General features: G+C 49.2%; 2 long non-coding RNA genes across 2 annotated transcripts in view; both read right to left on the minus strand.

The window, feature by feature from the left end:
- The window catches only part of LOC123281786 (uncharacterized), a 120,266-nt gene that overhangs the window by 20,950 nt on the left and 86,865 nt on the right, over positions 1-12,451 (minus strand). The window lies entirely within an intron of this gene.
- Positions 955-12,451, minus strand: part of LOC139046212 (uncharacterized) — a 29,062-nt gene continuing 17,565 nt past the window's right edge. The window contains exon 3 of the long non-coding RNA XR_011505967.1: positions 955-6,410. This is a non-coding gene — a long non-coding RNA (uncharacterized lncRNA). The remainder of the gene's footprint in view (positions 6,411-12,451) is intronic.

The raw sequence follows: 12,451 nt of genomic DNA on the forward strand, positions 1-12,451 counted from the left end.
TCACGTGAGCCTATTCCCATAATAAATCTCCTTTTATATCTCTTTCTGTAGATAAGTAGACAGATGATAGATAATTAATAGATTAGCTAACTAGATAGATAGAGCTCTATGTATCTACATCCTCTTGGCTCTGTCTCTCTAGAAAGCCTTCACTAACACGGGGTTGGAAGCGTCTCGCTCAGCGGGAGGTGAGGGGAGAAGACCACACCCAGCACCCCCACCCTGCCCTCCAAGAGAACTCTTCCATTGTCCTCTTTCCCATCCCTTCTGGAGGTGAGTGTTGAGCTAAGGTCACAAAACCTGCTGTCACCTGTGTCTCCTGAAGCTCCACTGGCTGTTCACATGTCTCCTCTGGGATCGGGGGTACTCAGCATCGTTTGCCTGGTTCCCAGCCTTGGGCAGCTCAGCAAAACTGAGACGCAGAGTCACATCTGCATTTCCTCAAGCTCCCACCATATCCTGAAGAGCGTGGCTGATGACCCCTGTTCAGAGATGGGGCATCTGCGGACCCCAGAGGCAAAGTCCCATGGCCAGGCAGTGGCACTGCTGAGACTTAAGCTCTCCGCCTCCCGCCTTCCCCACTGACCACGCCAGCTCTTTGGCGGCTATTTAGGAGGGACACTGGTTAGAATGGACAATGAGTAAACCATCAGCCCTAAAGGGGAAAATGCAGGTGGCTGTGTGTGGGGATGAGGACATGATAAAGACACATGTCTTTAGTAAGTGCCAGCTGTGTGCCTAGGCTCAGCCCCTGACCTCAACGAGTGTGGAGGCCAGAGGACCAAGACTGACCCACACACAGGGTACAAGAGAAGAGCAGTATAAATCAGAGGGCCCACCTGTGATGACATCCTTGAGGACCAAAGAAGCTACAAGGGATGGAGCAGCCCAGAAAGCTCCCTAGGGAGCTACACCAGGGCCCGGGCAAGTCCAAAGACCCCCAGAAGAAGAAGGGCGAGTACAGAACAATAGGACATTTGAGAGAGAGAAAGATCACATTCCCATAACTTTTATTACAGTATATTGTTATCGTTTTACTTTATTATTAGTTGTTGTTAATCTCTTACTGTGCCTAATTTATAAATTAAACTTTATCATCACTATGTATAGGAAAAAACAGTATATACAGTCATGCATCAATTAACAACGCGGACATCCTCTGAGCAATGCATCATTAGGTGGTTTCCTTGTTGTGCAACCATCATAGAGCGCAGTCACGCAAACCTGGCTGGTACAGCCCACTGCACCGTGTGGCCGTGTGGGGCTAATCTTATGGGAGCACAGTCATGTATGAGGTACGCTGTTGAAACGCCATCATGTGGCACTTAACTGGCTAGAATTCGGTACTGTCTGTGGCTTCAGGCATCCACTGGAGGTCTTGGAGTGAGTTTCCTGCGGGTAAGGGGGACTACTGTATAATGAGGATGATAATGGTACCTCAGATCAGAGGGCTGTGGGGACAATAAAACAAGATAATGCACAGGGCCAAGCAGTGTCTGGCACACATTCAAAAGTACTTTAATGTTAGCAAAGTGGTGCCTCCAGCTGTGTGCCAGAGCCCTGTGCCACCAGAGGGTGGGGACAGGGAACACTGAGCAGGGCCAAGTCCTTTAATGCCCCATTTACACTTTCCACGAAAGAGAGGGGAATGTTGTCCCAAGTGCTAACAGATCAGGAATTCACTCAACAACCACGCATCCAAGCAAATGGCTTTGGATCCAGTAGATGCTCCATAAGCACAGAGCCCCTAAGTACAGCTGATGGGAAAGAATAGAGCTGGTCCAAGAGTGAGCCTGATTGGAAAGGGGGTGAAGGAGGCCTTCCCAGAAGAGGTGCTGTTTGAGCCAGGGCTTGGAGAGTGAGGGGGGAGCTGCAGGAAGACAAGGCAAGATGAAGAGGGAGCGGCGTCCCTAGGGTGGAGGCTCAGAAAGCCCCCAGGGAGCTCCAGGGAGCAGGGCAGCTAGAGGTTCTCCAGCCACAGGTGAGCACAGGGCTCTGCTCCCCTTCTCTGTCTGCCTCCTCCATTGCACAGTGCACTCCCTGGGTGCAGGACCAGATCTACCCTGGTGACCAGGGTGGCCCTGGCCTCCAGCCTACTGCTGCCTGCAGTAGGTGCCCATGGAGTATTTGTCTAACTGCTCGTGGGCCCCTGGACACAGAGCCTGCCAGTCCGTGTCCTGGCTCTCCCTGGGGCTCAAAACAAGTTCTTCATTTGTTCAGCAGGATTTGTGGAGCACCCACCATGTGCTGGCACCACCACAGGTGCTGGGGTGCAGTAGTGGGCAGGGCACGAGGCTGAGTCTCCAGTGAGCGCGCTGTGATGACCCTGGGACCTGGGGCTTGCTCTGCCCTCCCAAATCTCTATAGCTAGCGAGGACACCTCAGGCTTGGTGGGGCCTGGCAGCAGGGAGTCCTACACCACAGAGAAGAGGGGAAGCAGATCTGCAGGTGGGAGTGGGGGGGAACCACAGGTGGACTTCATCAACGTTAAGGTCCCTTTCAGCCCTGAGATGCTCTGAATCTTCTATTCCTGACACTTCAGAATTAAAGGGAGAATTCCAGCACAACCAAGGCCTGCAAGATTCCAAAGACAAGGAGACGGAAGACCCTGGGCAAGTCCCTTACTCCCCCTGGACCGGCAAAATGAGAGGCCTGGAAACGGCTGCAGGGCCCTCTCAGCACAGATGCCTCCCAGGATCCTTGGCTCTCCTTGAGGCAGGGAAACCTCCTCCTAATGATGCTCACTTAACAGTGTCCACAGACAGTCTTGGGCCACACTGAGTGTTCCCCAAGGCCCCAGAGAGGACCAGACAGTCACCCAGATGGGGAAGGTGCCCTGGGTCCAGATCCCAGTGGGTGACAGAATCTCTGTGTCTGGCTGTGTGCAGTGCTGAGGTGTTGCTGAGAATTCCAACCCAACCCTTTGTCCCAGGCCCATGGACATCCTCACCCCAGCCACCCTCTGCCGGGCCTTGTTTTAGATACTCTTCTTACTCTGGCCAGGTCCCAGGTAATCAAGCCGGGAAGCTTCAGGCCACCTCCCCGACTGAGTGTCCACCTCCCTACTTCCATCCTCTCTTAGCAACTCTGACTCTTCCAGAATCTCCTCTCTGGCCACCCCAGCCGCTATCTGCACCCTGGTCCCTCCAGCTGCATGAACTTCCCTTCTCCACTCTAAGCAGGGGCATGTCCTGCTCTCACAGAACCCACCTTCCATGAGAGGTTTCAGACCACCTGTAAGGCTCCCACTACAGTCCCCCTCTTTCCACAAGGAACCTAGACATCCCCTCGCATCATGCTTAGAATGAAAGCCTCTGCACGTGCCGGGGCTTTAGTAGCTACAGAGCACTGCGTGTCCATCATCTCATTCGGCCTGACAGGTGGGCAGGGCGGGTAAGCTAGCAGATGAGCAAAGCGAGGGGCAGAGAGGGGAAGAGGCTTGGACAAAGCCTCACAGCTAGCAAGGGGCCAAGCTGGGATTTGCTCCCACTTCTCCAGAAATCCAAGGCAGGACTTTTCCCACAATTCCACACAACCTTCTGTATAGTACCTGGCAGTGGGGGTAGGAAGTTGCAAACTTGTGACCCAAGGGCCTGAATGTTTCGTTTGGCTAACAGCATTTTCTTTAATGTTGCATTCCAATGCTGTTGGTGAGGCACACTATTCAGTTCTCCGTGAACCCCGCCACTCTTCAGGGTCTTACTCCTGCCTCCTTCATGCATTGCTATTGTCTGCCCTGCTCCTGGAGGCATCAGTTTGTGGCCCAAGTCTAAGCGCAGGAAGCTGTTCTTTGTGTCTATGCCCCTCTACTCTCCCAGTGCCCTCTGCCTTCCCTCTCAACCCTGCTCTCTGGGGTCCTAGCTTGGTAGTAACCTCCCAGCACTATCCTTCCACCCATCTGGGCTGTCCTTCCGCCTGGAATCCCTGTTCCACCCTCCTTACCTGGAAAATGCTCTTTCATTCATTCATCCCACGAGTATGCACCAAACCTTATCCCATGGCCCAGGCACTGTTCTAGGTGATGAGAATTCAAGGGTAACTAGGACAGGGTCCCTTCTCTAAAGGGGCCCTCAGCCTCTCTGGAGACACAAACACATAAGTGGACAAACCCAGAGCAACTTTTAAGTGAGGTGCTGGAGATAAGCACAGAATAATCCAGGGCTTGCTCAAATATCACCTCCTCCAGAATGCTTTCCTACACCAGTCAGGGGTCCCTCCTATGCACCCCCAGAATGCCCTAAATGAGCCTCTCACTTAGGATACCTTTAAGCTGGAGTCAGAAACAAAGATATTTTCATTTCAATATCCCCAAGACTGAGCACAGGTCCCAGTGCCTGTGAGGACTGGTTGAATGAGTGAATAATAAATAATTAATGAATGAAGGCAGGCCATTATTGGCTTATTTCCCTATAGGTATTTCTATTTTCACACTCTCTAGTGTGTCTATATTGCTGTTAAGCTAACCACCCCTGTGGACGCTTACTACCTGCCTGCTCTGTGTGGTGCCTCTCGCCAGGTTCTGGGGCCAGTGGACAAATGGGACATGGCTCCTGGCTGCAGATGGCACAGGCAGCAGGACAGACAAACCTATAAACACACACAGTGGTAGCCGGCAGTGTGTGACCCTACCCTATGTCAGTGTGTGCATTTCACTGGAGCCGTGACGTTTTACCCTTGTCTGCTGTGACTGATTTCAACTGTGAGTGATTTCAATGATATGACAATCTGGCCTTGAGCAAAAAAAAGAAATGAGGAGAAAAAAGAGAACTTCCATGCGTGGAGCAGAAATCTTGAGTGTGGCCCAGGGCAGCAGGGACAGGCCAGGAAAGTGGTGAGGGCAGAAGAGAGAGAACACGACTTGGCATCTGCCCCAACCAGACAGTGCCTAAGACATGGAAGGCATGTGGACGGGGGTTGTAAAATTGGACTAAATTGGAAAATAAGAGGCACCTGATGCAGGGTGACCAAACCAGCTCAGAGGCAGTGCCGGCAGTGGTCCTGGAAACCCATGTCCCCACGGGTAGCTCACCAACTCCCTCTTCTGTCCTCCCACCTTCTACACTCTGTGTCACCTCCCAGAGGTGCAGAGAGGAAAGGTCTTGCTCTCCCAGCAGGCAGCACGTGGACAGGAAGTGGCATTCAGTGGAGCCATGATCAAGGGTGAGAACACCACTGCTTCCCCAAATTGGTTTTCCAACAGCAAATTATAACTGCTCTAAGTGTTCTAGAACTCAGGGACTGAGATTAATTATGGCTCCATAGCCTATGGCGCTCTGAACTTTAAGCACAGCATGGTGTGCAGGTTGTTAATAAGAAGGAGGATCTGGGAGGACTTTTCAGATGAGCAAAGAAAAAAAGAAAAACAATTTGAATTGGCTTCTGCTCCTGCCAAGGAGAAGCCTTTGGGCCTGGAGGGCTGATTCCCAACTTGTCAACCTCACCGCAGACAGTGTTTGTGGTGGTCAGAAGCACAAAGTGGCTCCCAGGGTGTGGGTTCCTGTGGCGGGCCTCCGTCCACCTGGCCCAGAACAGATCCAACCACCAGGCTGGTCAGCCTTTTATAGCACAAACCAGACCAGCAGTCACAAACGCAGATGTCAGTAAAGTCGGGAAGGTAAAATAAATAAGTGGGGCTTGCAGGCTGGGGCCACAATAGGGAATGGTGGAGACTGAGGAGCTGAGGAGCTCACTCCCTCAAGGGGCAACCTCAACCCAGCCTCAGCCAATCGTTGTTACATGGAAGTACTGCCTGGGCTAGTGGGTCTGTAAGAGCAGAATTCTAGGTTTCTATATAAAAGCTTTCTATTTTTATAGCTAAAAGCTTATTATAATTTTAACACACTTTATGGGGACAAACAAAACAGACCTATGCTGGAATTTCATCCATGGGCCACCATCTTGAAACCTCTACACCTGAAAACAGTCTCTTCCCTCAGGTGGATGGCAGGTCTGGACGTCTCTCCTCCCAGGGAGAGGGGAGCCTCCCTGCCCCTCTGCCTCTTGGCTCCCTCTCTCCCACTGCTTTTCTCTCTGCAACCCTCACCACAGGCACCATCCTTATCTTCGTGGATTATACACCCCTGTATCCAGAGCAACTAAGAAAAGGGCCCACAAAGCAGCAGCTCAAACCACATTTGTTGAATGAATGAATAAACCTCATGCACTTTTAAACCCCTCTACTTTTGCTCATTCTCTCCGTTCCACCTCAACAGTCCTTAATTCAAAACCTGACACATGCATCCAGTCCAACCCCATGTTCCCTCCATTCCCTTGGCCATGTTTCCAGGTTCCGAAGCTGAGGTCAGCATCATGGAGGGTTAGAAGCAGAAGATCGTAGAGTCCGTGGCAGCCGTGGTTCAGATGAGGGACCGGAAGTCTAGCAGGAGGAAATGATTTGCACAAACCAAACCCTGAAAGAGAAGCCAAGCCAGACCGCGAGTGAGGAGTCGGGCTGTGTGAGGTGGGAGCCCCTGTGACTCCTCCCTGGGCCCCCTACCCCTCTCTGAGAGCACTCACTGCTCACACTTTGGGGGCCAAGCCTCTGCCCGCCCCCATCCTGGGGCAAGTTCTGCAGCAGTGCAATTCTCCAAGTCTCACTTCCCGAGGAGAGGGCCAGGGCCACCATCGCCCCAGCATGCCCTCAGCTCGAGATGCACTGGGAAAGGCCTTCATATAGCATAAAGCAGAAATTGCCATTTAGAATGTGAAATTAATTTATTCTATTAAACCTTGTGCTGGAGCCGGGCCCCATGGGTACTCTATCTCTGCTGTTGGGCTCTAAGGTGGACCCACTCTGGGGATACTGACCCTTGCAGCCCAGCACCTGGCTAAGGCCATGGCCACAACTCACCCCATCCCAAGGCAGCTGCTTGCCGAGAGGGTAATATCTGGTTGTTATCTGGATACAAGCAAGAGATTGGAGGGAACAGCACATTTGTGCTAGAGGCTGGTTAGCTTCCTTTCCTCCCTCCTTCTCCCAGCTGGAAACGCAGAGAAGGAACCACACAGTGGGAAATGGAGGCAGGCAAGTGTCAAGGTCAAGAACCTGGGCTTTGGAGTAAGACAGACCTGACTTGAGTTCAAGCTCCAGTGTTTACTAATGTGTGAGCTTGTACCAGCCCTTCTATCCCTGTCTGCTTCAGTTTCCAGCTCTACAAAATGGGGATACGAAAAGAATACAAACCACTGTATTTCCAGGTGGAAGCGGTGCTGAGCATCTTGGGTACTTTGGATTGTCTAATCCTAACAACTCTACGGGCTACGTTCTACTATTAGAGGCTCCATTTTACAAATATGGAAACTGAGGCACAGAGAGGCAAGCTCGGTTGTAAAAACTAACACAGCCAGTAAATACTGGAACTGTAATTCAAACAATGCTACGCATAGCTCTAAAACTCATGTTCATCTTTTCTTAATTTTTAAGAAAACATAAACATGATTCAAAGCCCAGGAAGCGTCACCTTTGCAGAGTGAAGCCCCCTTCACACTGTTGTCCTGCGCCTTCAAGCACCCTGCTCTCAGTAACCATGCTCCCACGTCTCTTGTTTGAACTTGCAGAGGTAGAAGCACACAAGCAAGTACAAACACAAACTTTATCCCTGCCCTTTTATATGAAAGGTCAGATATTACACATGTTGCTCCACACCTTGTTTTTTTGTGCTGTTTTTAAATAATTTTAGACCCACGTAGAAACTGCAAAAATAGTACAGAGAATGCCCCTGCACCCTTCGCCCCGCTTCCCTCGATGACAAGATCTTAAAGAACCGGAGGACAGCTAGCCACCGAGGACACGGACTGCGGCGCGTGCAGTCGCGTGCAGACCTTGTTTGGACTTTACCAGATTACCTGCACTACGTTTTTAGGCTTTTGGTAAATAGCTCCACGAAGTTTTATGACATGTATAGATTTGTGTAACCACCACCTCAATCAGGATTCAGGACTGTTCCACTACCACAAAGAAAATTCCACACACTATCACTTTACGGTTACACTCCTCTCCTAACCAAGCCCCTGGAACCACTAGGCTGTTCTCCATCACCGCAGTTTGTCACTTTGAGAGTAGCAAATAATAGATGGAATCCACAGTATGTAACCTCTGAGACCGGCTTTTGTCCTTCAGCATAGCGCCCTTGAGATCATCCAACATGTTGCCAGTGTCAGTAGTTTATTCCTTTTCCTTGCTGAGTAGTATTTCATTGTATGAATGTAGCACAGTTTGTTCATCCACTCACCTGGTGGAAGACCCTTGGGTTGTTTTCATTCTTTAGCTAATTCAAATAAAGCTGTTATCGACATTTGTGTATGGATTTTTGTATGAGCATAAGCTTTCATTTTTCTTGGGTGAATACCCAGGGATGGAATGGCTGGGTCATATAGCTTGTATATGTTTAACTCTGTGAGAAACTGACAAACTGTGTTCCAGAGTAGCTGTTCCATTTTGCCTTCCCACCAGCAAAGTATGACAATTCCTGTTGCTCCGCATCCTCACCAGCACCTGGTATTGTCAATATTTTTATTTTAGCCATTCTAATAGGCATGTAGTGGTACCTCACAGCACTCCTTACTTTTTTGACTTGAAATGGCTTAGAGCTCTTTCTTTATCAGAATAGAAAGCTACTCATTTTTTTTCCGCAGCTGCATTGTACTTTCTTGTATGGATACAAACCAAAATTTAGCTAACTGATCTCTTTGTGGTTGGCGTTTGGGTATTTCCAATCTTTGCTATTTCAGATATTTGAACCCCAACTCTCAACCACCACATTTAACGGCCTTTGCAAATATCAAAGGAGCTATGAATGTACATCTTGTCTTTTTCAGCAAAAGATTGTATTAGCAATTCTTTCGATTGCAAGTGAAAAAAATATAACTTGAACGAGCTTAAATTAAAAGGGCTCAGGGGCAGAGTGATTGCATAACCAATTGCCAAGTTGAACAACCCAACTTCAGGAATGGTGGGGTCAAGAGATTCAGAACTGGGGCCCCAGATGGCACTGGGCCTCTCTCCAGCTCCCTTGCCTCTCCTTTCCTGTGTCTGGGTCTTTCTCCGCAGTGAAGACTGGCTCTCCACAGGGCAGCAAGTATGGCCCCCGACAGCCACCAGGCATTACATCTGACAGCTCTCTGCACTGTGGAGAAACTGCCTTTCTTTGTCAGATCTAAACCTAAGGTGTCGGAGAAGAGTTCCAGCCAAGTCTGGGGTAGGGGTGGGCAGTTCTGATGCAGTCCTGGCCGTCTCAGGTACGACAGGCAGTTCCTGAGATAAATGTGTGTGCAGAGAAGGGACTGGAGAACAAACCCAAAGATGTAAAGAGGTCTCCTCTCTGGGGATTGACCATATCAGATTCATTCTCACACCTCCCAAAACAAATAGCCACACTCAGCACACGTTAGATACTAAAGGCATGCAGCTGGTCCTGAACAAGATATGTGTCAATCAATCGAGCATTCTGGTAAATGGCTTCTTATTTCTTCTCATGCTGGGGCAACCCACCATTAGAATAATTTCGTTAAATGCCTCCACGAAGCAGGCTTTCTTCACCTAAATGCTCACAGCAGGATTTGCCTAAAGTGGGGCATGCCTGTAGTCTCGGTTCCTGGGGGAAACCTTTGATTTTCCTGACAACCCACTGAGAGAGGCAAGGATGCTACGAGGGCAAACGGTTAATGGATGTGAAAGCTTTCTGCGACCTATAAGTGGCACAGAAATGTAGGACCTCACCATGACTATTATGATTATCCTTATTTCATCTCTTCTTTGAAGAGCTTTACACTGTAATTTTGGAAGTGGAATTGGAGACACCTGTCTAACAGTTCAACCTCATACTTCTACTCCAAGGCTCAGTCCTCTGCCCCAGAGCATCATTTCCCACGGGCCAATGCTTCTATTAAACACAACGTAAAGAGATTTCTGCAGCCAGAGGCCTCCTTGGGCAGGAATAAAGGGAGGCACTGAGGCAGGGGCTTCCCGAGGACCATTTAATCAGCTCTAAACTACCTTGTGCCAGAACAGCCCTTTCTACCCCAAATTTAGGGATTTGACTTAGTCTTCCTGGAGCACCTAACTCTATGCCAAGCCCTGTGCCAGATGCTGGAATCCCAGGAAGGCTGCAGCCACAGGGAGGCAGCGCATCCAGCTAACTGTCCTTGCAGGCAGTGAAGGGAGATGCAGAGATCTCGTATAGTCAATCGGGAAGGTGCTATGGGGAAGACCCCAGCTCTTAGCTTGACAGAGAAGTGATGAGCATTTGAATGACACCACTGACTGCAACCTCAAGCCTTCCCCCGCTGCCCCTCAAGTTCTAAGGCCTTTGCAGCTGCACAGGGGTCCTCGTAGATTTCCCCCAATATTCCCTCTCCTTCTCTACATTTTCCCTCCCTTTCTCCAGATTCCTTCTCCTTGTTTCCCAGTGCCTTTGCCTTCCTTCAAAGTCCACCTCCATTCCTACCACTCTCCCATGCTTGGTTCTGCAGAGAATCCACCACCGCCCACTCCCCCCGCCACCCCAGCCCTTCCCTCCCTTGCTCTGCCAGGCCACGATAAAACGTACTTAGCTCCCAGAGCCTTTGTCATAAATCACTCTCTGTAGAGGCTCCATCATTTTTATTGCTCTTCTGTGAACATCCTGTCATTCCTCTCCGTTTCGGATATTGGTAAACTTGGAACTCACGGCACTTCTCCCGGACGCATCTCATTAGAGACCTGCCAATGGCTTTCTGCCTTTGCACAGTGTGGCTTCTCTAGCCAAGTGTCCTGGCCCCATCATGACTTCTGGCAGACGCCCCCCAAAATCAGTTAGGGTCAAGCCCACATGGTTAACTGGGCGTCTCCAAGGACCTCACCATTCGTGCCCTTCCTTCTTCCTCGTTCATGGGACAGCCTGTCTCAGGACTCCCAGACACCATGGCTGAGACTGGATAATGGTGCTGGTGGCCATCCTGAGCCCCTCACCCCAGAAAGAGGCTAAGAGGCTCCAACTTGTTGGAGCAAACACTGCACTGGAGTCAGGAGGCTCTGCAATATTTATGGTGCATAAATGATGTTCATGAGTGGGCAAGGGTGGTCAAAAGGAAATGAATTCTGTTGAAGGGGTAACATATCACAATGGTGAATAAACGCGGACTAACTGGCATGAGTAAACTTGGTGTAACTATACAGGTCACCGGACCTTGAGGACGTATAGACAGGACAAGGAGGGAATTGCTGCAGACCATTTACCTCCTTGCCGCCTCACAAGTGAGGCGAGCTGAGAACCTGATGGATTTTGACCAAATGAAGCAGGGATTCCATCAGAGGCTGGTCTGTGCATGAGCTCCCCCCATCTCCCCATCTTGTAATAGAATATCTCAATGAGGAAAATGACATGTAAGTGCAGTTATTGGGACTTGGATGTGGAGCAACGTGTCATCTAATTTGTTCTACCTTAGGAGCTGGGGAAACCGTCTGTGCTGTGGACAAAGAAGGAGTCAGAGGGGGGTCATCTGACAGCTATGTTCAGCTTAAAAGGGATCTTTGCACTCAAGAGGCTGTGATTTCTTCCACTGACTTAGGTTCAAAACAGCCTAGGTTATGTCATGTGGCCACACATCCACACAGTCCTACCCATTCTATTGATTGGCATTGCTGCCTGAAAGAACTTTGGTCCAGGGGCCCCTTGCCAGTCGGCTTCACTGCAGAGAGAACACTTGTTTCAGTCTGATGCTTAGATGCTCTACCTACCCTATTTCCCAAGAGAGTTGGATCCTCCTAGAGGGGGGTAGTTGGAATAAAACAGGGAGTCAATAAGTGAAATTCACTTATTCCTTCACATCTTAGTTATGGAAAATCTACGATGTGCCAGGCACTGTTCTAGGGGCCAAGGATACAACAGTAAACAAAACTCACCAAAAAGTCCCTGCCTTCATGGTGTTTTTGTCCTCATTCCCTGAAGATTTTCTAAAAATCACATGACCCCATTGGTAAAATTGAAAGTTTTTTCTTCCTTAAATCTGTCTGCCTTCCTTTGCACTCCCAGCTACAGAATGGTTGATACAGTAAAACCCCTAAGCCTTAAAATGTAGTTCTGAGAGAAAGGTAAATATGTTTCAGTTAAAGTGGGAACATTGTTAAGCAAATCCACTCAGTATTTCATAGTCAAGAACAGCAGTTTCTCTGTTAGGTATAAACAAGATTAAAATAATTAGCATGACAACCATGCTAACACTGTTCAGGAAAAAAAAGAAAAGAAAAATAAGAACCAGATAAGGAACCCAGTCTGGAAAAAAACAAACCTGAATAACAGAGGAACATTTCCCCATTATAATAAAACTTGATAAAAAATAAATTAAAGGTATCAAAATGAGAACCTAAAGAATAGATGATTAAACAAGAGAATAACAACTTCCACTTCCAGCCTAGATGAAGAAATAGGGGCCATATTTACCATTACCTGAAACAACCAAGAAAACAGACAAA

Source organism: Equus asinus, chromosome 2, assembly GCF_041296235.1.
Source record: "Equus asinus isolate D_3611 breed Donkey chromosome 2, EquAss-T2T_v2, whole genome shotgun sequence".
NCBI lineage: Eukaryota > Metazoa > Chordata > Mammalia > Perissodactyla > Equidae > Equus > Equus asinus.